The sequence below is a fragment of the Taudactylus pleione genome, unplaced genomic scaffold (genome assembly GCF_031769625.1).
Source record: "Taudactylus pleione unplaced genomic scaffold, aTauple2 ptg000481l, whole genome shotgun sequence".
In the NCBI taxonomy this organism is placed as follows: domain Eukaryota; kingdom Metazoa; phylum Chordata; class Amphibia; order Anura; family Myobatrachidae; genus Taudactylus; species Taudactylus pleione.
Window position 1 is genome coordinate 1,100,943 of NW_028284883.1, and position 25,405 is coordinate 1,126,347.

General features: G+C 40.4%; 1 pseudogene across 1 annotated transcript in view; it reads left to right on the top strand.

Annotated features, from left to right (window-relative positions):
- Window positions 1-4,805: 4,805 nt before the first annotated feature.
- LOC148502828 (cytochrome P450 2F2-like) overlaps window positions 4,806-25,405 on the top strand; it is a 31,685-nt pseudogene continuing 11,085 nt past the window's right edge. Inside the window, exons 1-6 of the transcript XR_015869961.1 lie at window positions 4,806-4,822; window positions 6,751-6,928; window positions 9,729-9,891; window positions 12,865-13,014; window positions 15,188-15,348; window positions 15,696-15,872. The product of XR_015869961.1 is annotated as a cytochrome P450 2F2-like (transcript). The remainder of the gene's footprint in view (window positions 4,823-6,750; window positions 6,929-9,728; window positions 9,892-12,864; window positions 13,015-15,187; window positions 15,349-15,695; window positions 15,873-25,405) is intronic.

A 25,405-nucleotide genomic window follows, 5' to 3' on the forward strand; every position in this document is an offset into this window, starting at 1 on the left:
TGCCCCAGCTCACAAGCCTATATTTGGTACAGGTTTCAGAGACAACAAAGGCATAGAATAACAGATGCTCATTGGTTCTTGCTTCTGGTCACTCCATTCATTGGTTTGTTCATATGGTGTCATGGTGTCATCAGAGGTATGGATCAGCTTTCCAACTGCTTCTTTGTGTAGGTTTCCCTCCCAAGAATTGGTTTAAAATAGCCAAAAAACACTACATACAGAGGCACATTCTAACCACTAATTCCCTATAAATCATAACTTGCGGGCATATAATGTGGTCTCCTTGCCTATAGAACTGGAGATCTGCAAATAAATAGGGATTTAGAATGGTACCAAACATGACATGTCTACTAGTTTCTGTACCTTAAATATCATATACATACATTTCACAACATAATTATTAGCTGACAAAACCTCTAATATTAAGCTTAATGTGAGGGAACCTTTTTATACATATGCGTTCACATATGTGCATCCGTGTAATGTTCGTATGTACTGTATGTATGTTCGTATGCATGTGAGCGTCTATGTGTACGCATGTGGATACACATAAGAGCATCTATGTGTATGCATATATGTTTATGTGTGCGTGTTATATAATTCAGTGTATTTGTGATGGATTAATATATATATTATCCATTTCTGACATATTTTAATAAGTTGCTTGAACTACATTCCAAGGTGTTATAAGCAGTAAGGTTTATTTCTAAGCAAGGGAGACCAACAGCTGTTCACTGAAGTCACATCATCTGGTAGCTAATTCAAAGCTCTATTACTCTGCCTATTCAAAGTCTAAATGCCAGTTCCTTTGAACAGCAGTAGTATCTGTCAGGCCTGCGACTATTTCAGTACATAAAGACAGACTACTTTTGCCAAAGTTCCTTTGTGGCTGTTGGAAAAGCTATCCTGCTTGCTGGCATTCTTCACATGCAGGGGATAGAGGGTTAAAGTGATCATCTGTTTTCAAGGTGTTGTCAGGTTGTGGGATTCCTAGATTGCTCATTATCTCAAACCTGATTCCATTTGGGTCACATGTTCTGAACTGCCTATGGATTACAGACCTCTAGTATAAAGCCTGTCATGTACTGTGTCTCAGTGTCTGTGCAACATTACTTCTATGTCTTTCTTGGACTCCTGCCATATCCCTGCTGTGCCTGTGGGTTGCTGTGGACTTTTTTATATCGTTGTCCATGTTCCAGTTGAACCTCTGATGTCAGTGACCAGCCACACTACAGAGCCCAGCATTGTCGTTGACTAAGTATTGCCTTTTGCTTCACTGCTGTGGTTTTACCAGCTGCACTACAGAGCCCAGCATTGCCATTGACTAAGTACTGCCTTTTGCTTCACTGCTGTGGTTTTACCCTTTGCTGCACTATTTACCAGCTGCACTACAGAGCCCAGCATTGCCGTTAACTAAGTACTGCCTTTTGCTTCACTGCTGTGGTTTTACCCTTTGCTGCACTATTTACCAGCTGCACTACAGAGCCCAGCATTGCCGTTAACTAAGTACTGCCTTTTGCTTCACTGCTGTGGTTTTACCCTTTGCTGCACTTTTTACCAGCTGCACTACAGACCCCAGCATTACCAGTGTCTAAGCATTGGCTTTTGTTTCACTGTAGTGGTTCACCCTTTGCTGCACCATTTACCTTGCCTGTTGTTTACCTCTCCTGTGGACTTTGAACTTATCTTCATCACAGTTGTCAACTGCACTGTTACAGTTACCTTCTTTGCATTATGGCGCTCAACCCCGCTCCTGGTTCCAGCCACACTGCAAGCCTCAGCCCTGTCCTGGAACTGCACTGCTCCACAGGGCTCAGCCCTGCTTCTGTCATCATTTCACCACGGGGCTCAACCCCACTCCGGGTTCTAGCTACGCTGCAGGGCTCAACCCTGTCCTGGAACTACACCGCTCCACAGGGCTCAACCCTACTTCAGTATTCATTGCATCAAAGTTCTCAACCCTGCACCATCCTTACATCACAGGGCTCAACCCTGCCCCATCTGCATTCACATCACGTGGCTCAACTCTGCTCCATCATTCTCTTCATTTCAGGGCTCAACCCTGCTTCATCATTTCCGTATCACAGGGCTCAACCCTGTATTGACTTTCACAGCATCACAGGGCTTGGCCCTATTGCCAGTACTACAGGGTTATTGGACTCGGGGTCCCCTACCCCATCAGTTCTTCTGTGTTAAAGACTATATTTTGCTTGTATACCCATCATTGCATATATGAACCGCTGTGTTATTGAAACCTTAAGTGAGACATTATTATTATTTCTTTTGTGAATAAATCCTATTTACTTTTACCCTGTGCTACTATGATTCCATAGAAAGGTCATTCCTCAAACCACCCCAGTTTATTGTAGCTAGACTCCTTCCAGGAGTCTCAAGTGTCGGCAGCCGTGACAGTATCGAACAAAAGGTATACAATTGTTAACAATAAACAGGTTCCTGTCAGTGAGCTTTAACTTTGCATTTAGAACACTTCCTCTGATCATACCAATATCTGTGTTACATTTTAATTATTTGTTACAGACATCTTGTTTCTTTATGCAGAGTTTCTCAATATATATGCAAACACTCACAGACATACACATTAAAACCTGTTTTCCACACTCTGATTAAACCTTGTAGTAATATAAATATATATATACATATTTGTGCATATCGGAATTGCGCTGACGCCGAGTAGCGTCCAAGCAATTTGTCATCAGACCATAGACAACTAAATTGTCAGATAATATTTGTACAGCTATCATACTCAATTATTTGACTTTGACAAAACCTAGACTATAAGCTCTAGTGCACGTAACAATTATGTGGGGAAGGAGGAAATGGATTTTTCTTTTTAATATTTTCTTTATACAAATCTATCTTAAAACACCAGCCGTCATCATCAAGATGTTAATGATGACGACGGCCTGGAGCTGAGAAGGTTTAAGGGCCTAGACTGAAAATGGAAGAGCTGTGAATAATCCTGTGTGGGCATGAAAACAGACAATTTTTTTTGTAAACCCCCTATTCTATCAGCCTCAGTGTTTGCCCTAAATACAAGTACATAAACATAGAAAAAAAATCATAATTATTCTGGGAAAGCTAGACAAGCTATTTAAATACTTTAGATTTATGGCTGACTGTGTGGCCAGCTATTCTACTGGTAATCATCAGTGTCATTGTTAATCTGGCCCTTGTGATGACTGGTGTATGAAAAGTTGATGACACACTTAACAGTGAAAAGGAGGAAGGGGCTTAGATGGCACACCCTAATTTTAAACATAAGAGGTGCTACCATGCTGAGACTTGTAGTACAATGCAGGGGACAAAGAATGCAGGTGCACACTCTAAGTGCTAAGAACAATGATAGTCAACAATGCATAGTAGCACATATTATGTTTAAAATTAGGTTGTGCAGTCCAAGCCTCCTCCCCCTTTCCACTAAATTTGTATATTTTACACGTGAAGGCTAAGACTCCTTCTGCTTTGTATTTGCACCCCACCCAAATACAAATAGGTGATTTTAATCAGTACAGGTTCCTACATTGCTGTCTACATATTAGAATTGGCTCTATTATAGGTAAATCCTGGATAAATTGACATAATGTGTTAAGGAGCATACGCACACAATGATTTTTTGAATGATTATCGATAACGATATCATTTATCATTCAATCGTTGAAAAAATCATTCACTTTCTGAGTTAAAATGATGAACGATTATCGTTCATGCGTGTTCACGTTTGTAGTTTGTAGTTCAGTCAGACTAACCAACTCAACAATTTTCAGTAAGGGAATATTCAAAAATCGTTTGTAGTTCAAAAAAATCGTTCATTACATTTAGTAAATGAACGATTTTAGTAAACTATTTTCGTTCATTTTTCCCTTGAAAAAATTTACGAAAATCGGTTACTAAAATCTTTCATTTACTAAATCGTTGTTTGTGTACGCAGCTTTAGTATTAGTGACCCATCTCATGGAGTTCACCTTGACATGGTGGGTGGATTGGCAAACATTTTTGGCCAAATATGTACTAACAACCTCACTAATACTCAATGTAAATTGTAGAATTGATAAGCATTATTTTGACTATCATTGTTGTTAGTACTTTTAGAGTGTACACCTGTATTCTTTGTCCTCTGCATTGTGCTACAAATCTCAGCATGGCAGCTCCTCTTATTAGGTCTAAAATGTAGGCATGCAGATCAATCCCCTTCCTTCTTTCCACTATATTTGTGTAGATATTGTACACATGAAGGCTGAGACTCCTTCTGCTCAGTATTTGTACCTCACCCATCTGCCCTTAGGTGTTTTTAATCAGCACAGGTTCCTACATTGCTTGTCAAAAATGTACATTTTAACACCAACTCCACATCAGATTCCTTTATTTTTAATATGTTGTATAATGTATTTCGTTTGTCATTTATGACCTCAACAATAAAAGTATTGTGGAGTTAGTAGCTATACATATAGGCTAATGGTATCTTTCATAACTTTTTAACAATTAATCCTTTCTAAATAAAGTAATCAGGGGTTAATTACAGTAAATTGTAAGCTGTATGTTCATGTGGTGGCCTGGGAGTTGTAGGAAGGTTCAGACTAATGAAAAGTCTTACACAAACTGTTAATATATGAAATAATATGCTGACGTTGGAGCCAGGACCATCTTTCTTAGATTGTGAAATACTTGGCATTGTAGTTTGCAGCATAAGCAACTTATCCCTGTCCTCCGGCACATTAATGTGTCTACAAGCCTCAACAACTATGTAAGCTTCCCAGAGAGAACTGCAAACTGAAATCTTTAGCTTCCAACTCAGTGTTTTAAGGTAAGTGACATGATATTTTCTCAAAACTTGTGCTTTTCCACCATAAGGTTAGCATTATCTATGTTGAAATGGATTATTTTGTAATGGTACTTAGCCATACATAGGGGCATATGTATCAAAACTTGATGTGAGATAAAATTGTGAAATATACATCACCAACCAATCAACTCCAAACTAGCATTTCTTAAACACAGCCTGCAAAATGTAAGTTAGAAGCTGATTGGTTGGTGATATACTGTATATCTCACAATTTTATGTGTGTAATGTCTGGATATTAATGTCTGGAGTGTTGGGATCCATGGGTGTTTGGTAAGGAAGAAGTGAAGTCGGACGGTGTTAGCTACAGTACTAAGCGATGTACATAAACATAGAATATTGTAACTTCAATTGATGTACTGTAAAAGAGAGTTTGTGAAGTGATGCAGGAGTGTGGTGTGATAGTGTTAAGTAAGGTGACAGGGGCAGTGATTTGGATAATTATGTGTGAATGAGTGAGACAATTAAAGTTAAAAGAATTAGGTGGGGAGTGGAGTAAGGACTAAAATTTGTAAGAGAGTGTAGAAAAGTTTTTAATGATTAAATGAGTGTGATGGTGAGAAAGGAAGTTTAGGAGTATAGTAGATGATAGATAGGGGAGATTGAAACAGAGGTAAAGTTTTCGTTGTTTATGCATTTTTTAAGGAATATATTTCGGTGTATACTATTTTTCAGTATATTAACATTACGTATATGTTATATTGTTTTCATACAGTAGAGGGGGCAATGTAAATTGCTATTAGACAGGTATTGAGCAATGAGGAGAGCAATAAGACAGTGGTTGGGATATATCATCCTCAAAAATGCGATCAAACCTCTAAAAAATGCAGTTTTCGGAGGTTTGCTGCAAACCCCATATGTATAAAAGTGGTCCGTAGTGAATATAAGAGATATCTGCTATTTCTCGGATGCTATGGGGTTGCAATGTGTCATTATGCATCAAGCTCTGGAAAGTGAACTTGTTTCCGATAGGCAGTGTCATTTATAAATGGTGTTGCCTATATAAGTCTATGGACTTCTTAAAGCAGAGTTCGCCTAAGAGGATCGCTGACACCAAGCAGTTTGCACATGCCCAGGCCAACGTTGTGCACATGCAGTAGAACTCCCGGTTCGTATACCAGGAAGTCCTCATAACCACAACACAAATGACAGCTGTCCTTTGTGTTTTTGATCGCGATAAGTGGATGTATCACATGCAATATGCGATGCATGATACGTCACGCCCACTAGAAGGTCAACGGGAATGACACTGAGACAGGAGAGAGGGCAATGAGGATGGCAATGACACAGACTATGGTGTAAGGAAGTTGGTAATGAAACAGGAGTTGTGTAATGTGAATGACAGTCAGGTAGAAGAGGGATCAGTGTGCATGACAAACATAAAGGAGAGGGAGCAGTTATGAGATGAACACAAATCTATATTATTATTATTATTATTACTTAAGGTGAGCTGCCTTGAAATTTATTGGCTTGACATAAATAAAATATGTAAAAAACAAAAGGATTTTGTCTTAATAATATCATCAAGGGACATGTCCATCTTGTCCCCCATGGCGGCGGCTGTCTGGTGCTGTGCTACCACGTGGCAAATAGTAGAAGAAGCAATAAGAATGAAAGTGCAATGAGGATGACAATGAGCTATTGCTGCAATAATGACAAATTTGCCTGGAGGTTATTGATATGTACTTAGGAGCTAGACATGCCCAGTACATTGGATAGCCACACCACCTCCATAATTAAGCATTGGAAATCCATACTTAAAAAATCCTTTATTTTCCTCAGCTTTATGAGTACATTACCCAAGGCTTGCTTATTATGCCACTCCTCTCAACATCTTCTAATTTCTAATGGTTTCACTAAGATGAGAATGATTGTCTGATCTTTGTTGGCAGAATGGATTTCTACTCACTCTGTGCAGTTCTCCTGGTGATCCTCGTAACCTTCCTTTTAGCTCAATACTGGAGGATGATGTTGGAAAAATCCAAATTTCCACCTGGACCAACTCCTCTTCCTATCATTGGAACCATATACAAGATTAACTTCAACAATATTGTGCATTCGCTAATGGAGGTGAGACATTTTAGTTAGTAAAAAAAACAATCCCGAAGGCAGCTGCACGTGCTTGCTGAGAGCATATGGTACCTCTATGAGTTCAGAATCACATATTTAATGTACAAAATATAATTCCTTTTTTATAAAAAAGATATAAAACACAAACTAATAATAATAATAATAATATACACAAAACGAAAGTGAGGTGGTACAATACATAGAGATGCTACTACACAACCTTACACTAAAGGGACTATAGTCACAAACTCTTCAGAGTGCATTCCTTTTCACTGGGATACAACCTTCACTCCTATGTCAGTTGGGCAGGGATAAGTCCAATGTCTGCTTTTGAGAGGTACCAATGTAACAAGTTCCATGAAGAGCTAGCAATCCAATAACCATCAAAATCCTGGACCAGCCCAACATGATCCCTTTTCTGTTCTGTGCCAATGTAGAACACCTGCAACACACAAAAACATGTGCACTTTAGTTTGTATAGACCCAAAACCAGGGCCGCCAAGAGCCAGGCTGGGATGAAGAGGGCGTGACCTAATCGCGGGATGCATAGACGGGCCCGCTTAAGAAAAAAATAAAGAAAAATCATAGCGGAAAGGGGAGGAAGGTGCTGTGAGCTTCTCAGCCCAGCTTATTTACCCCCTGCCGTTTATACCTTCAGAATATCTAGGGAATATGTAGTCATAGGGTGGACTGAGTATCTAAAATGATTATAACAATACGTATATAACAGCAAAATGTAATAAAATATAACACATATACAGTAATTTGTAATTAAAAAGAAACTCATTGGAGCATTTCCACACTGTCTTTAATATAGACATGTGGGGCCTCCTAGTGTGCATTGAAGATAAATCATATGCCTAGCTGAAGCAATAGGCTAATTATATATATATATATATATTTTTTATATATATATATATATATATACAGTTAGGTCCATAAATTTTGGGACATTGACAGAATTTTCAGATTTTGGCCTCTATTCACCACCACAATGGTTTTGAAATGAAACATACAAGATGTGCTTTAACTACAGACTTTCAGATTTTATTTGAGGGTAATTACATCCAAATCGGGTGAACGGTGTAGGAATTACAACGGTTTCAATATGTGCCTCCCACTTTTTAAGGGGCCAAAAGTAATGGGTCTATCAACTCAAAAGCTATTTCATGGACAGGTGTGGGCTATTCCCTCGTTATTTCATTATCTATTAAGCAGGTAAAAGGTCTGGAGTTGATTCTAGGTGTGACATTTGCATTTGGAATCAGTTGCTGTCAACTCTCAATATGAGATCCAAAGAGCTGTCACTATCAGTGAAGCAAGCCATCATTAGGCTGAAAAATCAAAACAAACCCATCAGAGAGATAGCAAAAACATTAGGTGTGGCCAAATCAACTGTTTGGAACATTCTTAAAAAGAAATAATGCACCGGAGAGCTCAGCAACACCAAAAGACCCGGAAGACAACCGAAAACAACTGTGGTGGATGACAAAATAATTATTTCCCTGGTGAAGAAAAACCCCTTCACAACAGTTGGCCAAATCAAGAACACTCTCCATGAGGTAGGTGTATATGTGTCAAAGTCAACAATCAAGAGAAGACTTCACAAGAGTGAATATAGAGGGTTCACCACAAGATGCAAACCATTGGTGAGCCACAAAAACAGGAAGACCAGATTAGACTTTGCCAAACAACATCTAAAAAAGCCATTACAGTTCTGGAACAACATCCTATGGACAGATGAGACAAAGATCAACTTGTACCAGAGTGATGGGAAGAGAAGAGAAGGAAAGGAACTGCTCATGATCCAAAACATACCACCTCATCAGTGAAGCATGGTGGTGGTAGTGTCATGGCATGGGCATGTATGGCTGCCAATGGAACTGGTTCCCTTGTATTTATTGATGATGTGACTGCTGACAAAAGCAACAGAATTAATTCTGTAGTGTTTCGCGCAATATTATATGCTCATATTCAGTCAAATGCTTCAGAACTCATTGGACGGCGCTTCACAGTGCAGATGAACAATGACCCGAAGCATACTGCAAAAGCAACCAAAGAGTTTTTTAAGGCTAAAAAGTGGAATGTTATGCAATGGCCAAGTCATTCCCCTGACCTGAATCCAATTGAGCATGCATTTCACTTGATGAAGACAAAACTGAAGGGAAAATGCCCCAAGAACAAGCAGGAACTAAAGACATTTGCAGTAGAGGCCTGGCAGAGCATCAGGGATGAAACCCAGCATCTGGTGATGTCTATGCGTTCCAGACTTCAGGCTGTAATTGCCTGCAAAGGATTTGCAACAAAGTATTAAAAAGTGAAAGTTAGATTTAGGATTGTTTAGTTTGTCCCATTTAGTTTTTCCCATTACTTTTGGCCCCTTAAAAAGTGGGAGGCACATATAGAAACCGTTGTAATTCCTACACCGTTCACCTGATTTGGATGTAATTACCCTCAAATTAAATCTGAAAGTCTGCAGTTAAATCACATCTTGTTTGTTTCATTTCAAAGCCATTGTGGTGGTGAATAGAGGCCAAAATATGAAAATTCTGTCAATGTCCCAATATTTGTGGACCTGACTGTATATATATATATATATATATATATATATATATATATATATATATATATGTATATATACTGTATCTGGCTTATTGTGTTCTATATCACACAATATGCTTTTGTTTCTAGCTAATATATATATATATATATATATTCTCACAAAAATGAATAAAGACAAAAACAGTGTCTCAATGTAACCACACCATGTTACAGATAGCAATTTATTTTGTGCTCCTAGCTACATGAAACCTATGGAGACATCTATACTTTATATCAAGGGAACCGTCCTTGTGTTGTGCTGTGCGGTTATAAAGCTATAAAGGAGACTCTGATTGACAAGGCAGAAGAGTTCAGTGGTCGGGCTTATTACCCTTCATTCTATGACTTTACAAAGGGAGATGGTAAGTACATGACGCAGTTATACTGTACATGTATGGAATGTGGCGTACACTTCCGTCTTATCCATGTGTCTCTCTATGTCTTTCATGGCCCTTCCTGATAAATACTGTAAGATGATGAACAATATCAGACCAATTACAACCATCTGTATATAAGTAATGATTTGCCTGAGTAAATAAATAAGACATATAATCAGATTGGAATATGAGCTGCACATTAATCCTTAGTTTTATATTGATGTGTCTCTAAGTTATTTGTTTTATTTTTTCTTAAATTGCAACATAATTTGAATTGGTCAGTATAACATGGCATTTAATTCAAAGGTTGCCCTATCATTCTATTTTTTAACGATTGTAATTGTTAGCAGAGATGGTGGTGACAGCAGGTCACAATAATGTGCATGCAGAATTTGCTGGGAGCAGTAGTTCTCCAGATGAATAGATTCACCAGAGTATAATGTAACTGGCCAGAGCGTGTGTGATGTTGATTAGATGTATAATGCAGTAGTTGGTGCAGGTGGCGGTTAGTCCACACGTGGTACAATATTGCTGAACCAGTTCTATTATTATATAACAGGTAGCATTGACACAGGAAATTGCACAGGTGTAACAGCGGTAGATGTATTACACTGTTTGTGGCAGTCTGGAGCTCAGGGTATTGCAGGGCATTATAGTGCACCAGATGTGATCGTGTTACTGACACCGGCGGATAGCAGCACTGGTGATCTAGTGTACTACGGTGGTGGTATAGTATACTTGCGGGCATACAGCAGGGCACTGTAGGGCTTTTTGGTGGAGAGAGTCTCCTGGTACGACCTGTCCTCATGGACGCTGGGGAGACTCTGTGCATGGGCATTAGCACATGTCAGAAATCAGACCTCTCTTAGGTCTGAAGCTGCGTATCCCCTTGCCGATATAAATGGACGATTGAACAAAAACTACTTCATTATCGTTCAGTCATTCATTAATCGTGCAGAAGATATTCCGGCAAAGACCAGCAATGTGCGCTCCGACTGGTCGTTGACTGCAGCGCTCCATCGCTCGAACATGATGGTCTACCTGATGAGATCGTCAGGTTGTGCATGTTCGGGGATGAGGGAGGGTGCCTGCACTGAATGACATATCATTCAGTGTGAGCACTGAACGACTGAACGATAACAATATCGTTAACGTGCAGGCCTTCGTTGTCAGCAAGTGGATTCGTGGCTTTAATGATCGCTTTCTCTCTCTTAGCTGGATAGTGCTGGATGGAGGCAGCAAAAGAGCACACTCCTTCCAACAGTAAAAACATTGTTGCTATTTTTGTGGCTTCTCAGGCTCATGTCATGCTCTTGGTGGAGCTTTTCTAGTTAATTAAACTTCCCAAAGTCCAGCCAACAACTATCTTTTGTGTTTTGAAGGCAGATGTTTATAAATATACATAGATGCAGAAAGTATTACTATTAGTTGTCAATGTAGTTACTGTAATTTTTAGTTAACTGGTTGTTTAACATTTTTAATGACTGACATTCAGTTTAAACAATTGTGTTACAAGATTTTGGTGTTTTTGAAAACTGATTAAACAAAGATGACACCAGTAGTTGAATGAACATGCTGTTTATAAAACAATGGATAATAGGAGGATTTTCTGAGAATAAAATATGCTTACTAACAGTGTTTAATAAATAGCGGCTTTCAGCCTAGTGATTTGGTCATGGAATTCTTCAATGACATGTAATTTTTTTTTACTATAGTGAGAGATTATTTCTCCTCAAAAGTATAGACCAGTGATTCCCAACCTCGGTCCTCAAGGCACACTAATAGTCCTGGTTTTGGTGATATCCATGCTAAAGCACAGATGGTTTAATCAAAATATCTGAGGTACTAATCAAGCTGCCTGTGCTCAAGTATGGCTATCCTTAAAACCTGGACTGTTAGTGTGCCTTGAGGACCGTGGTTGGAAACCCCTGGTATAGACCAATAGAAATTAGGATTGCACATACTATATATATATATATATATATATATATATATCCTGTGTATTTGGCATTTCAAAGGTGAGAAGAAATGTGGTTCATCCAAAAAAGTCAGTCTGTGTCACGTAGTTAAGTAGAATGAATGAAGGCAATAAGAAGTCAATAAGAAGGAAGAGTAGACTATCTGGTGTCTGGGTTGGTCTATATCTAATGAAATGATAAAATTGATGCGACACATAGAGCTTATGTACCTGAGGAGCTGATCATTTGGAAGGGTTACTAGTCTGTTCTTAAAATGATAAATATGAAACTGGTATATGTATGCACTGTAGGGTGTGTTTAAATAAAAGTGCTCATGGAGAAAATGAGTGCTAGAATAACGAAGGATTTTTTTAATCAACATGTTTCATCATATATATTGGACTTTTTCTGTGTGCCCTGAAATACAATTTTAGACTGTGTCCAACATTAGAAGTACAGAAGCCATCTTAGGGGTCTATGTATCAAGCAGTGAAAAGAGTGGAGAGTTGGACCAGTAGAGATGTTGCCCATATCAACCAATCAGCTCCTGCTTATTTTTTTGTAGACTGTACTTAATAAATGTTACTTCAAAGTAGGGATGTGCAGGCTCGGTTCTACTCGGTTCCGTTCGGTTCTTTTTACCGGATCTTATTGGGTTTCAGCTGTCACGAGTTTTTGATAGCCAATAAGATTCGGTAAAAAGAACCAAACGGAACCGAGTAGAACCGAGCCTGCACATCCCTACTTCAAAGTTGATTGGTTGCTATGGGCAACTTCACTGGTTCAATTCTCCACGCTTGCCTGATACATCAACCCCTTAGTACTTTAACATGATCCTTAACTTCCTTATGGACTTGTGTTTGCCATCTCTCTCTCTCTCTCTCTCTCTCTCTCTCTCTCTCGCCCTCTCTCTCAAACTTATGACATGTTGTTGCTTTATTATGTAGAGCAAATGACACCATATACAGTACAGTATAATTCCCTTTTTTTTATAATGCAGGTATAGCTTTCAGCAATGGTGAGAAATGGAAGGAGCTGAGAAATTTTACTGTGTTAACACTGAGTAATTTCGGGATGGGGAAACGTAGCATAGAGGAGCGGATAAAGGAGGAAGCCAGGTATCTCATTGATATGCTGCGAAAAACAAATGGTAAAATATATTCAAAGGACAGCGCTAATAAGAAATCTTTCAATTGTGAAATGGTAGAAAATGTATATAGCAATCACGGCTCTGTTAATTATAAAGCAAATTATTTTATTTACTCACAATTATAAATCTTGCATGATGTATGTAAATATACAATCAATACACAATAGAAAGAATAAAGAATGATGCAAACATTAAAAGATGATTATAATAATCATAAAAGGTCTCTTGTGTGTGCACACGTCACTTTTGTTGCAATATTACGTTGAAAATAAATATTTCTATAATTAAGATACTTGGTCCAGTTTATAAGTTCCACAATGATGTCCTATTGGACTAGTTATAAATTGACAAGGTGAAATGTCACAAGGAAATGTATCTAAAGTACCTGCGGTTTATCTGTTTATCTATACACTAGTACAGCAAGTGGTAGATCTAGCTTCTCATGTCTCCTGGGGCAGCCGCTGGAGCTGGATTGATGCACTGGCAATTCCTCCATCTCCAGTGCTCACCAGCTGGGCATGCCGTAATGTATAGACCGGAGCCTAGTTAAGATCCAGCAGGTTGATTAGAGTGCTTGCATGGGTGTTTCCGCTTGGTAAATTGTATTCCCTCAGGAAGGCTTGTCACACTTGGAAGTGCTAACAACCAGGGGGGTCAACTGACATGTTTTGCCCCTATAGAATGGGGGTTTTATCAAAAACAAATGGTAATATACATGGGCACAAAATCTATAACAAGGGGGATTTTATTGGCCTTGTATACTAATAATGTGTGATAAAAATGTTCACTATTCATGTGCAAGTTGTATATATGAATTATGTTTTATAGGGGTGCTTCACACTACAGCTGTACAGAAGTTACATAATACAACTCTGTGCTTTTATAGCCATCCATTTCACAGTTAGTTACACATGGACAGATGCACTCAATGGGCTAAAAATGTCTGGGATATGTCAACTGAGGTGGCTGGCCAGTGGCAATCGGTGCATTAACAGTGGCTGTACTAAGTTACTTTTTGGGAATAATAAGAAGTGTAAATGGAAGCTGTTACTTTCAGACAGTCCTAGAATTCCTCTCCATCAGTAAACAGTCATTTATGGAGAGAGCAGAGAGAAAATGGCATATAGTATTGTACAAGAGTCGCTCAAGTAGGAAAGGGGAGAAATGGGGCAGTAGCTGGAAATAGAGGTAGGGTCAAGAAAGGGGATGAAGTCAATAGACTGGTGGACTAAATGCCACTGGTCTATATCACGACTGTGGAAGCCCAACATGGAACTTAAGATAGGAGTCAAAATACTGATGCCTATCTTAATCCCGACGCCTGAATACCGAAGGACGCCGGACCGAATGAGATAAGTCCGGGCATCCTTAACACTAAGCTGCGTGGTGGGGGTGGGTTAGGTTTAGGCACCCCCGGGGGGACTTAGGGTTAGACACCCCTGGAGAGGGTTAGGGTTAGGCTAGGGAAAAGGGGGGTTAAGGTTAGGTGCCACTGGGGAAGGTTAGGGTCAGGCACCCACCCAGGAGGGTTAGGATTAGGGTGCAGGGAGGGGGGTTAGGTTTAGGTAACCCGGGGGACTTAGGCTTAGGCATCACTCCATGAGTTTTTGGGTTAGGCACCCCCAAGGGATGGTTAGGGTTAGGGGGTAGGGTAGGGTTAGGTGACTGACCTTTGTCATCAGGATTCTGCTTCTGTTGGACTTCCACTGTCAATATTTCACCAAGCAGCTATTAAGACGCTGGAAATTTCATACTCAACCCCAAGAAACTGTTTTTTGAGGATCGGGGTAATGTGTGTTTGTTTAAAGTGGAAGAGAAAAGTGCTGGAGGAGACTTTAATGTTGGGAACAAACATGAATAACCTTTCAGTTCCCACCAAGTCTATGGGGAAATTGTTTATTGGCTGAGAGAGCCAGGGGCTCGCCTCTCTCAGCCAATGAATAGTCAGCCAATACATTTCTATGGGAAATGTGGCGGCTAACCCTTACCACTCAGGACCATTATCACTCATCTGCCCATGTAATATTTATTGATTTATTGCTGTGATAGGTGAATAGCAAATCAGGCTTATCACACATATTAATAAACTAAAGTGCATAAATAATTCCTACGTCCATTAGTACTTCTTCCAGTTAATATCTTTATTTTGTCCTACCTGCTGTTCATGTCTTAGGTTCCCCGATACATGCCAGACAACATTTTTACCGCTCAGTGTCTAATGTCATATGCTCTGTCCTGTTTGGGAAATGGTTTGATTACCAAGATGAAGAATTCCAAAAGCTTATACAGTGCGTCTCGGACAACTTCTGTATCATTAGTAGTCCTTGGGGGCTGGTAAGGAATTCTTCAATGTAAAAACAAAATTTAAACATTTAACAATACAAAAATAATGTCAGATTAATTGATTAATTAGCTTGCGAGCAGGGCCTTCCTACCTATATATCTGTCTGTTATTACCCAGTTTTGCTCTATTGATGTTTCCAATTGTAAAGTGCAATGGAATATGCTGTGCTATATAAAAAACTAAATAAATAAATAAATTAATTAATTAGCCAAATTATTAAATGCTGTACACTCTGACTACTATGGCTTATACTATAAGGTAACAAGATGGATGATGCTCACATGTATACAGTATGAACAGTTATGTGTTACACTGTATGTTGTTTTGTCTCCCTTAGTTGTACAACATCTACCCAGATTTCATGAAGTACATACCAGGACCTCTTAAACAACTGATGAAGAATTATACATTTGTATCAGAGTTCATCAAGCAAAGAGTGGAGCTCAATATGAAGACTTTGGACAGGGATAACCCCAGGGATTTTATAGACTGTTTCCTGATCAAAATGGAGAAGGTAGTATTCGGTTAATAGATGCCAGATGCCAGATGACTGTTCCTTCTGTAACGCCATATGATAAAGATGTGTCCTCTTTCAATTTTCTGCTTGCTCTACAAATGTGCGCACGTATCGCGCCATGAGATTAGCCATGGCCGCGTGCACCACAGTACACCATGCTGCATGCTATGTTCACACCATGCAATCCTATGGTGTCGCCGGTGCATGTGCAGATACCATTCACATGTGCACAACTCACACCACGCATACCTTGATTTGCCGCACAAGCAGCAAAGATGCCAGAGGACATATCTGTATATATACAGTGGCCTCACTGGGGTTGGTGACACCCAGTGCGCTATAATCACTATGGTCCTCCATGTGTGATGAAGGAAAGTGCACTCATGAAAGGAGTGTGGCCTCGTGCCAATGAAGCAACACCCCCAAGGCATGATATTTAGGGAGCGTGATCATGAGCCACGCACCCATTCTCATCATGCTGGGGGATTTCCAAGCACTCCAGAAGTTGCTCCGCAGCCCCCTGCCACTCTCCTGGCATAGTGGAAGATGCTCGCATGCACAAGTCATCCATCACCATTATTCAATGCTCGGTAACACCATCCATTGGGGTGACACCAAAATTGTAGAGGACCACTAATATTTTCATGTCATCCCCGTGTTCCGCATCTTCCTAGGGATGCCACTGATATATTATGAACACCCAACTTCTCCAGACTCTTTACCAGCAAGGTAACAATTGCAGGACATGTATCATCCCAGGTTACCCCCAACGTTATCCATGTATTTAAACTTTGGCATTTTACTGACTTCAAATTTTCAACCGCACAAACAAAATAGCTTTGTCATAACTCTGGATTCATTTGTAGACAGTGTGTACATTGGGAAACACCACTATTATGAACTATCCATAATCCACTGAGACTACAAGACTTTGATATAGTTAGGATGAAGATGTTCAGATGCAGGGAGATATCAGCTTTCCCTTCTATCACTCAGAGCCAGAAAAATGTTAGGTAATGATTAACAAGCTTGAACTCTATAGAGACTGTGTTAAACATAAACCATATATTCTCTCTAAGGCATCCATTCATCATCACTTAATTTGTATTCATTATAAAGGTAATGCAGGGGATATCACTTATATCTCCTGCTTATCTTTCAGCCCCGATCTGTCCCGCTGTTCCCATACACTAGTATGGGGAAATAAATTCATCAAGCTCATTATGTTATAATATTTTTGGAGTTTGACTGTGGAGCATTCCTCATCTTCAAAAGGCATTTGCTCCCGCACCACCGCTCCTTCCCTATAGGAATGGGTCTCGAGTTACGAAGAGACATCTTTTCTAATCCATCTGCCCCTGTCTGGCTCTTCCGCCGGATGCCAGGGCTTTGTTCATGCAGGTGCACTGGCACTAGCCGAGTGAGACTTGGCAGTGCTAAGGTTCAGTGAAGGGGATCACGGGGACAGCTGATTTTGGATAAGCTGTCTCTGCACCAGAACAATGTTGAATCGCTCTGGTGAATATGTATAAACCACTCTACTCACAGCATGCTGGCTACTTAATTATCATGCTTAATTATCAGGGGGCTACCTGGCCCCCTATAATTAACATAAAGAATGGAGCTCTAACAGGCATGAGGCTTTAGCACAATATAAGCTTTGTTGTGAGGTGGATGCATTTTGTCTCACAAATGCCCACATAATGGGCAGCACAGACAGTGTAACGGTTAGTATTACTGCCTCACAGTACTGAGGTCATGGGTTCGATTCCCACCACGGTCCTACCTGTGGGGAGTTTATATATTCTCCCTGTGCTTGCGTGGGTTTCCTCCCACACTCCAAAAAGATACTGGTAGGTTAATTGGCTCCCAGCACAAATTAACTCTAGTGTGTATGTGTGTGCGCATGTGATAGAGAATATAGATTGTAAGCTCCACTGGTGCCGGGACTGATGTGAATGGCCAAATATTCTCTGTAAAGCGCTGCATAATATGTGTGCGCCTATATAAATAACTGGTAATAAATTAAAAAAAATATTGCAGCTACGTGTGTATTCAAAGTTTTATCTCGAGATGCATGAAGCTCAAAGTCATTTGCCCAAATCTTGCCCCTTTAAAATACACTCTTAGCATATCTTGACATGGTTGTGTAATATACTAGATTAGCCAATTGTCATCATTGAATTGATAGTACAGTACTAGCTCCTTGTACAGCTACAAAGATAGAATGATGTTCAGTCATAACCCTCAGTAGGTATAGTGGGTGATGTCTCAAACCTTCTAAAGAGGACAGGTGATGAAGTTGCCATGGCAACCAATCAGCTGCTAGCTATCATTTTATAGAATGTACTTGATAAATGATAGTTATAGAAGTCAGTTGCGTGCTATGTATTTGCAACTTCTGCACTTATTCTTTTTCGAAGTTTGATACATCTCTCCCTTATACACATGATGTATTTACCAAAATAGCCATTTAGAGCAGTTTACTCATGTTTTAGTCAAGATACAGTATACAAATAGGAAAAAAAGATATACAAATGGGCGCCAAACACTCGATTTATATATTCATAGCTTGATGCTGCTCCCTTGTGAGGGGTAGTCTGCCCCTCTAATGGGTATATGGAAAAACAAAAGAAAGAGGCAGGGAGCGCACACAAGTTATGAACAACGATTCTCAATAGTCGTGTCTCCACTAATATATAGACTGTGGTAATGAAAAAACAATTCAATCAAGCCAATGGTAATTGTATAAACATTGTTTAATTATAAATGCATAAAATAATTATGGGATAAAATCATAATCCCCTAATATCAAAAAATCGGTCACACATATAAGCTTATATGAATTTTATATCTAAAATTAAAAAAGTAAAAGAGAAAAAATGGATATTAATAAACAGTTGAATGTCTCAATGGAGTAATTCGGAAACAAAAGTAAAAAGAGTCTTATTTTGCATAGCACAAATTAGCTATATACCCTTTGTTGAAAATCGAATGTATTGTGTCCAATAAAACTTTTATAAGTAACATATAGTTAGTAATTTGGGCTAAGAGCACCAATATGTAATTTTCCCTCCTCCTCAATCGGAATAGCCTGCTCCAGGGGTTTGCAATCGTCCAGTGTTGGTCTTTAATTTATTTATTTGGGAAGCAGGAATATAATGTATTTTTAGACTGCTGCAGCAACCAAAAACGGACTTTAGTATGTTTGGAACCTGCGGCCGTGTCTGCTCCTTAGCATGCCGTCTCCCCGTTTAACATACCTGCATAGTCCACACATGTGATGGGGACTGGTGAGGATATTTTCAGATGTAATCGGCGGCCGCCTCGATCTGTGTCCAGTAGGTAAGTTTCTCACCAGTGAATGGGTATGCTTCGCAGCGTATTTGGGGCAGCTTGTACTGAGCAGTATAGTAATTGCCGGCAACCGGGCTAATTTTCTCCGCTCTGCTGCCGCAATAATGACCATGATCCAGGGGAATAAAACAAAAAGCTCCTCAGCTCCTGACCCGTTTCTCGACCTCACTAGCTGGATCACGGTCATTATTGCGGCAGCAGAGCGGAGAAAAATAGCCCGGTTGCCTGCAATTACTATACCGCTCAGTACAAGCTGCCCCAAATACGCTGCGAAGCATACCCATTCACTGGTGAGAAACTTACTTACTGGACACAGATCGAGGCGGCCGCCGATTACATTTGAAAATATCCTCACCAGTCCCCATCACATGTGTGGACTATGCAGGTATGTTAAACGGGGAGACGGCATGCTAAGGAGCAGACACGGCCGCAGGTTCCAAACATACTAAAGTCCGTTTTTGGTTGCTGCAGCAGTCTAAACATACATTATATACCTGCTTCCCAAATAAATAAATTAAAGACCAACACTGGATGGTTGTAAACCCCTGGAGCAGGCTATTCCAATTGAGGAGGAGGGAAAATTACATATTGGTGCTCTTAGCCCAAATTACTAACTATATGTTACTTATAAAAGTTTTATTGGACACAATACGTTGGATTTTCAACAAAGGGTATATAGCTAATTTGTGCTATGCCAAATAAGACTCTTTTTACTTTTGTTTCCAAATTACTCCATTGAGAGACATTCAACTGTTTATTAATATCCATTTTTTCTCTTTTACTTTTTAAATTTTAGATATAAAATTCATATAAGCTTATATGTGTGACCAATTTTATGATATTAGGGGATTATGATTTTATCCCATAATTATTTTATGCATTTATAATTAAACAATGTTTATACAATTACCATTGGCTTGATTGAATAGTTTTTTCATTAACACAGTGTATATATTAGTGGAGACACAACTATTGAGAATCGTTGTTCATAACTTGTGTGCACTCCCTGCCTCTTTCTTTTGTATTTTCAGTATACAAATAGGATATACCAAGCATCTGAGACGACAATAAAGATGTTTTTCAAAAGAAAGGTGTAAGTGGGATGTAGTGGTCTCAATGCCAATGCTGGAATCCCAACAAGGGACTTAAGATAGGCGTCGAAACACCGATGCCTATCTTAATCCCGACGCCGGAATCCAGGAGGACCAGTGAATGTAAGCTGGGGCACCCTTAGTGTTTGCCGCGGGGAGGGGGGGGAGTTAGGTTTAGGTAAGTTAGCAGAGTTAGCGTTAGGTTTAGATGAGGAGGTTATGGTTAGGCACCCCTAGGGGGAAGGTTAGTGTCAGGCCCCACTGGGGGGGGTTAGGCACCCCCCCAGGAAGGTTTTGGGTTAGGGTGCGGTAAGGGGGGTTAGGGTTAGGCACCCTCAGGGGAGGTTAGGGTTAGGCACTAGGGGTGGAAGTTAGGGTTAGGCACCACTAAGGGAGGGTTATGGTTAGGGGGGTAGAGACATAGGGCACTTGTCCTGTCGGGATCTTCTCCCTTCGGGCTGTCGGCATCAGGATATGAACTGCCACCAGGACTTTATAACCATTCCATGTGAATAATACAGACCACACTCCATGGTGGTTTTAGAATACAAAACTAATAATAAAAATGTTACCACAGTCACCACATTCTGCTGCCAGTGACGTGTTGTTTCCAACTCAAATTTCAAAAATATAAAAGATAAAAACACAGCACTATATATACATATATATATATATATATATATATATATTATTATATAAAAAGATGAGGAGACACTCTACAGTCTTATGGCTGTAATTAATAGTCCTTTATTTCAACAGCGTTTCTGGGCTATACCCCCGTCTTCAGGGACATACAAAAATACAATGCACACAAAACAACACATATATAGCTACAAGACTAGTTACAATTAACAACATTTAAATAATGATGTGTCTCACCTGTGTCCAACTGACCTGCATTGGCACCGCTTCACACGCTGTGTCCGGGCAGACGCAGGCATGATGACGTCACCGGTCAGCGCCACACTAGAGACCCAACTGCAGCATGTCTGGAGGAGGTTGCCAAGCAACCAACTCTGTTTTGTAAACAAACGTCAATAGTTAAAAACAAAGGCCCTCATTCAGACCCACTTGCAAGTGGGCGTACGCACGTTCGCCGTACGTAAAAAAATATTTAAATTCAAGCACTCGCTCGTATTTTCCTACGCAGCTAAAAATCCGCCCCAAACTCAGGTGACCCCTCCTCTGACTAACGAGCGTGCCAAATAGCGAGCGTACATCCCCGAAATGGATTACCTGCTCGTTTTTTCGGCCTACCTCCCTCAATCGTATCATGCCAATCAATGTATCAATTAGCTTAATTTTTTTTTTTTTTTCAACACAATGCAATAAACTTTAATCTTGTCCGTGTTTGTATTTGCTCGCAGAATACGTACGGCTGAAACCTTCGCTTTTATTGTTCAAAAGACATGTTAGCCCCAATTAAACAATTGTTCTATTTGTTTGTCTCCCCACAATTTTTCTGTAGTTCATTTCTTTATTTAAATTTGCTTACGCATGTCACTGCATCAAGCCTATCATAACTCTCAAGAGATTTCTGGCCCTGTCGAACACATGACTCATACACTAACCAATAGAATTGGTCCTGTTAATTTCCCAAATACATTAGCCAATCAAATTTTTTTGGGGTGCTTTATTAAAAATATTTTGTCAAGAAAACACCATTGCCATCATGAGATCCGCCGCATTCACCAGGCGCGAACTGCTGGTGCTGACGGAGGTGATGGACAGGAGGATCACCAGTCAGCCTCCACCCATCTCCAATAGGCGCAAGCGTTCCGCATATGCAGAGGTACGTCGACGCCTGCGCTCCTTGGGCTCACGCCGACATATTGGCCAGCTGGAGCGCAGGTGGTCGGACCTGCACCGGCGGACGCCCCGCTTGCTGGCATGCTTTTGCATGCAGATTGAGGAAAGTAAGTGTTCTGGACTGTGGTTTTCTAGTTTATCTTGTGGGCCCTAACTGCGTGTGCATGTTTTCATGACTGTCCTATTGAGTCATTGTAGTCATATCTGCATGTGCATGTTTTCATGTCTGCCCTATTGAGTCATTGTAGTCATATCTGCATGTGCATGTTTTCATGTCTGTCCTATTGAGTCATTGTAGTCATATCTGCATGTGCATGTTTTCATGTCTGCCCTATTGAGTCATTGTAGTCATATCTGCATGTGCATGTTTTCATGTCTGTCCTATTGTGTTTTTTTTTTTTGGTTTCCTGTTGAAACTAACAACAATTTTTTGGTCATTTTTTAGGGGCACAGCAAACACTACGGCGGCATCGCCACACAAGATGCTGGTCCCGGCCACTCTCTCCAACCCCCAATTCCTCTATTACCCCCTCCTCCCCAGACCCTGTGGCCGAAATTTCAGGCCTACTTCCCCTCCAGCCCAATTCCCCCTCTACTCCATCCATCCCTCCTCCAAATACCCCCTCCCAGGATCGCGAAAACACCTTGCCCCTCGGGTTGGGGAATGTAGCCACCTCCGAGGTGGTCCAGGGAGTGGCTTCTGGCTCTCTCGTTTTGGAGAACGGTATGTTTTTAAAGTTTATTTTGGACACCACAAACTGTTTGTATGTAATCATGTGTCGTCCCCATTTTTTTTGTCTTTTTTTCGCCTTAGGGTATTTTTGGGGGTTGTCTTTACCTGTTCCTGCTGATGTCACCATACACATATCACACCTGTGTGCCATTTTTTAGGGCCCTTGTATTTTTGGCATACAACATTTTGGGGTGCTGGGATTTATCCATGTAATTTTTTTTGGGCCCACAAGCTTGTAAGTTTTTGTTTGCTTGTTTTTAGTTTTTTTACAATGTTGCTTCATTATCGATTTATTAATCCCCAAACTTTTGTCACCCACAGAGGAACAGAGGCGTCGGGAAGAGATTGTGAATTGTGTGGGCCGTATGCGGGAGCAGGTCACCGGGCTAATGCAGGGCCTTGACCATCTGTTGGTCCTCCTTATGAATTCGTTTTTTTTTTTTTTTTTTACAAATTGTTTCTTAATAAATCTGTTTAAAATCAAGCTCTGTCTCATGCGTTTGGAGTAAATCCAAGATTCTTTACACTGACATAAGTAGACTCTTCAAGCAAGGTTTGCCCCAGAAACTCACTACAGATTGTGTGTTGTATTTTGAATGCAAACAGACACAAGAAACACCTGCCAGTACCAATGTCATTTTCCTTTTTTGTGGTGGTCAACATGATAGTTTACACCATTTTTCAGGTTCCTATTTGGTGGCCAAACTGCTTAGGACAATCTTACGAAGGCAACTGATTGTACACAATTCCTTGTTGTGTTGGTTAGTACCCCGAAAACATATTACATTTTAGCTCCACTTGCTTCATTACTGGGTTACCCCTTAGGTAAAATTAACGTTTGGGATTTTGTTTACACTTGCTTCTAACGTGCCCAAAAAGGAAACAAATTACACTCTCCAAATATTTATTCACAACAGAAATCAAAATACAAAGTGGTCACTCACAAACAAAACACACAGTGATAATCAGAAAAACACCACATACCAAAAACACTAAACAAACACACAACAAATCAAGAACTGGTTGACGAAGGTCCATGCCCACATGATTTCAAAAATATGGCGTTGCAATATTGGTGTCAGAATATATTCCCGAAGTTTCCACAGAAAGGCTTTTGAAGTGTAGCAGGAAGTAGTCATCGTGGGAGTGCCAAAGATTATGCAAACAAACAGAAGATGGTGCAAGAATTAATATAAAAAAAGATGAACATTAAAAAACCGTAACACATTGGGTATACACACTGTTGTTTGATCAATAATTACCTAAAATATCGGGCCACCACATCATCGCGTATGGCCCCCCCACATACTGACCTCCGACCAACCTCGGGGGGGCCATCCTCAGGTAAGGCATCCTCTGGCTGCATTGGAACACCACTCCTTATGGTGATGTTGTGAAAGATCCCACACAGGACCACAATTTTTGAAACCATATCCGGCAAATACATGAGCTCGCCACCAGAGCGGTGGAGGCATCTGAATCGGCCTTTTAAAAGGCCGTTACAGTGCTCCACCACTTGCCTGGTGGCTGTAAGTGAGGTATTAAACTCACTTTGTGGACCTGGTGTGGGAGCCAAATAAGGAGTGAGCAGCCAGGGCATGCAAGGGTATCCACTGTCTCCTGTGAAAAAGAATAGACAACATCAGGATCACTGTGTATCAAGCTTAACATTGTTATGTACTAAAGGTCTCCACTTACCCAGAAGCCACGCATCACCAGCTTGTAGGTTGTTTAATTTGTGCCATATCCCTGATTGCCGGATGACGAAGGAGTCATGTGCACTTCCTGGTAATTTCGCATTCAGGGACAGGATCTGGAGGGAGGCATCACATACCACCATTACATTCAGGGAGTGATAGTGTTTCCTGTTTCGAAATATGGCCTCCAGCCGTGCTGGAGGCTGAAGTGGTATGTGAGTACCATCCACAACCCCTATGATGTGTGGGAAGCCAGCTATTTGGTAAAAATTGGCCTTGGCCACACTAAGGGCACCCATATCCAAAGGCATTTGAATAAAATGATGGAGGTGCTTGAAAAGTGCCTCCATCACTGCCCTCAGGATCCGGGAAAAGGAGGATTGTGAGATGCCCGCCTCTATTCCCACCGTTGTTTGAAACGATCCTGAGGCACAGAAATGTAACACCGCCATAAATTGCGTAAGTGGTGGTATTGCTGTAGGACTGTCAATTTGCCGCTCAAGATCACTCTCTATTAATGAGAGAGTGTCTATGATGATTTTGGGAGGAAGACGGTTGCGTCTTAAAACCTCATCATCGGGCATTCCAAAAAGGGTGACACGTGTTCGAAATATCTGGGGCCTTGCACGCCTACGATGCCTACGCCTGGGACGAGATTGAGGTTGGTCGGCTTCCGGGAGCATGGTCAGAACAATCCGCCCTAGATCAACCTGAAATGGCAAGATTGTAATGTAAGGCTTTGGACCCACCCCAAAAGAAAATTCCAAACAACTTAGCTTGATGATACCATCCATTGCTGCTTACATGCCGGGGTATTGTCATGATACGTCCAAACTGAAATTA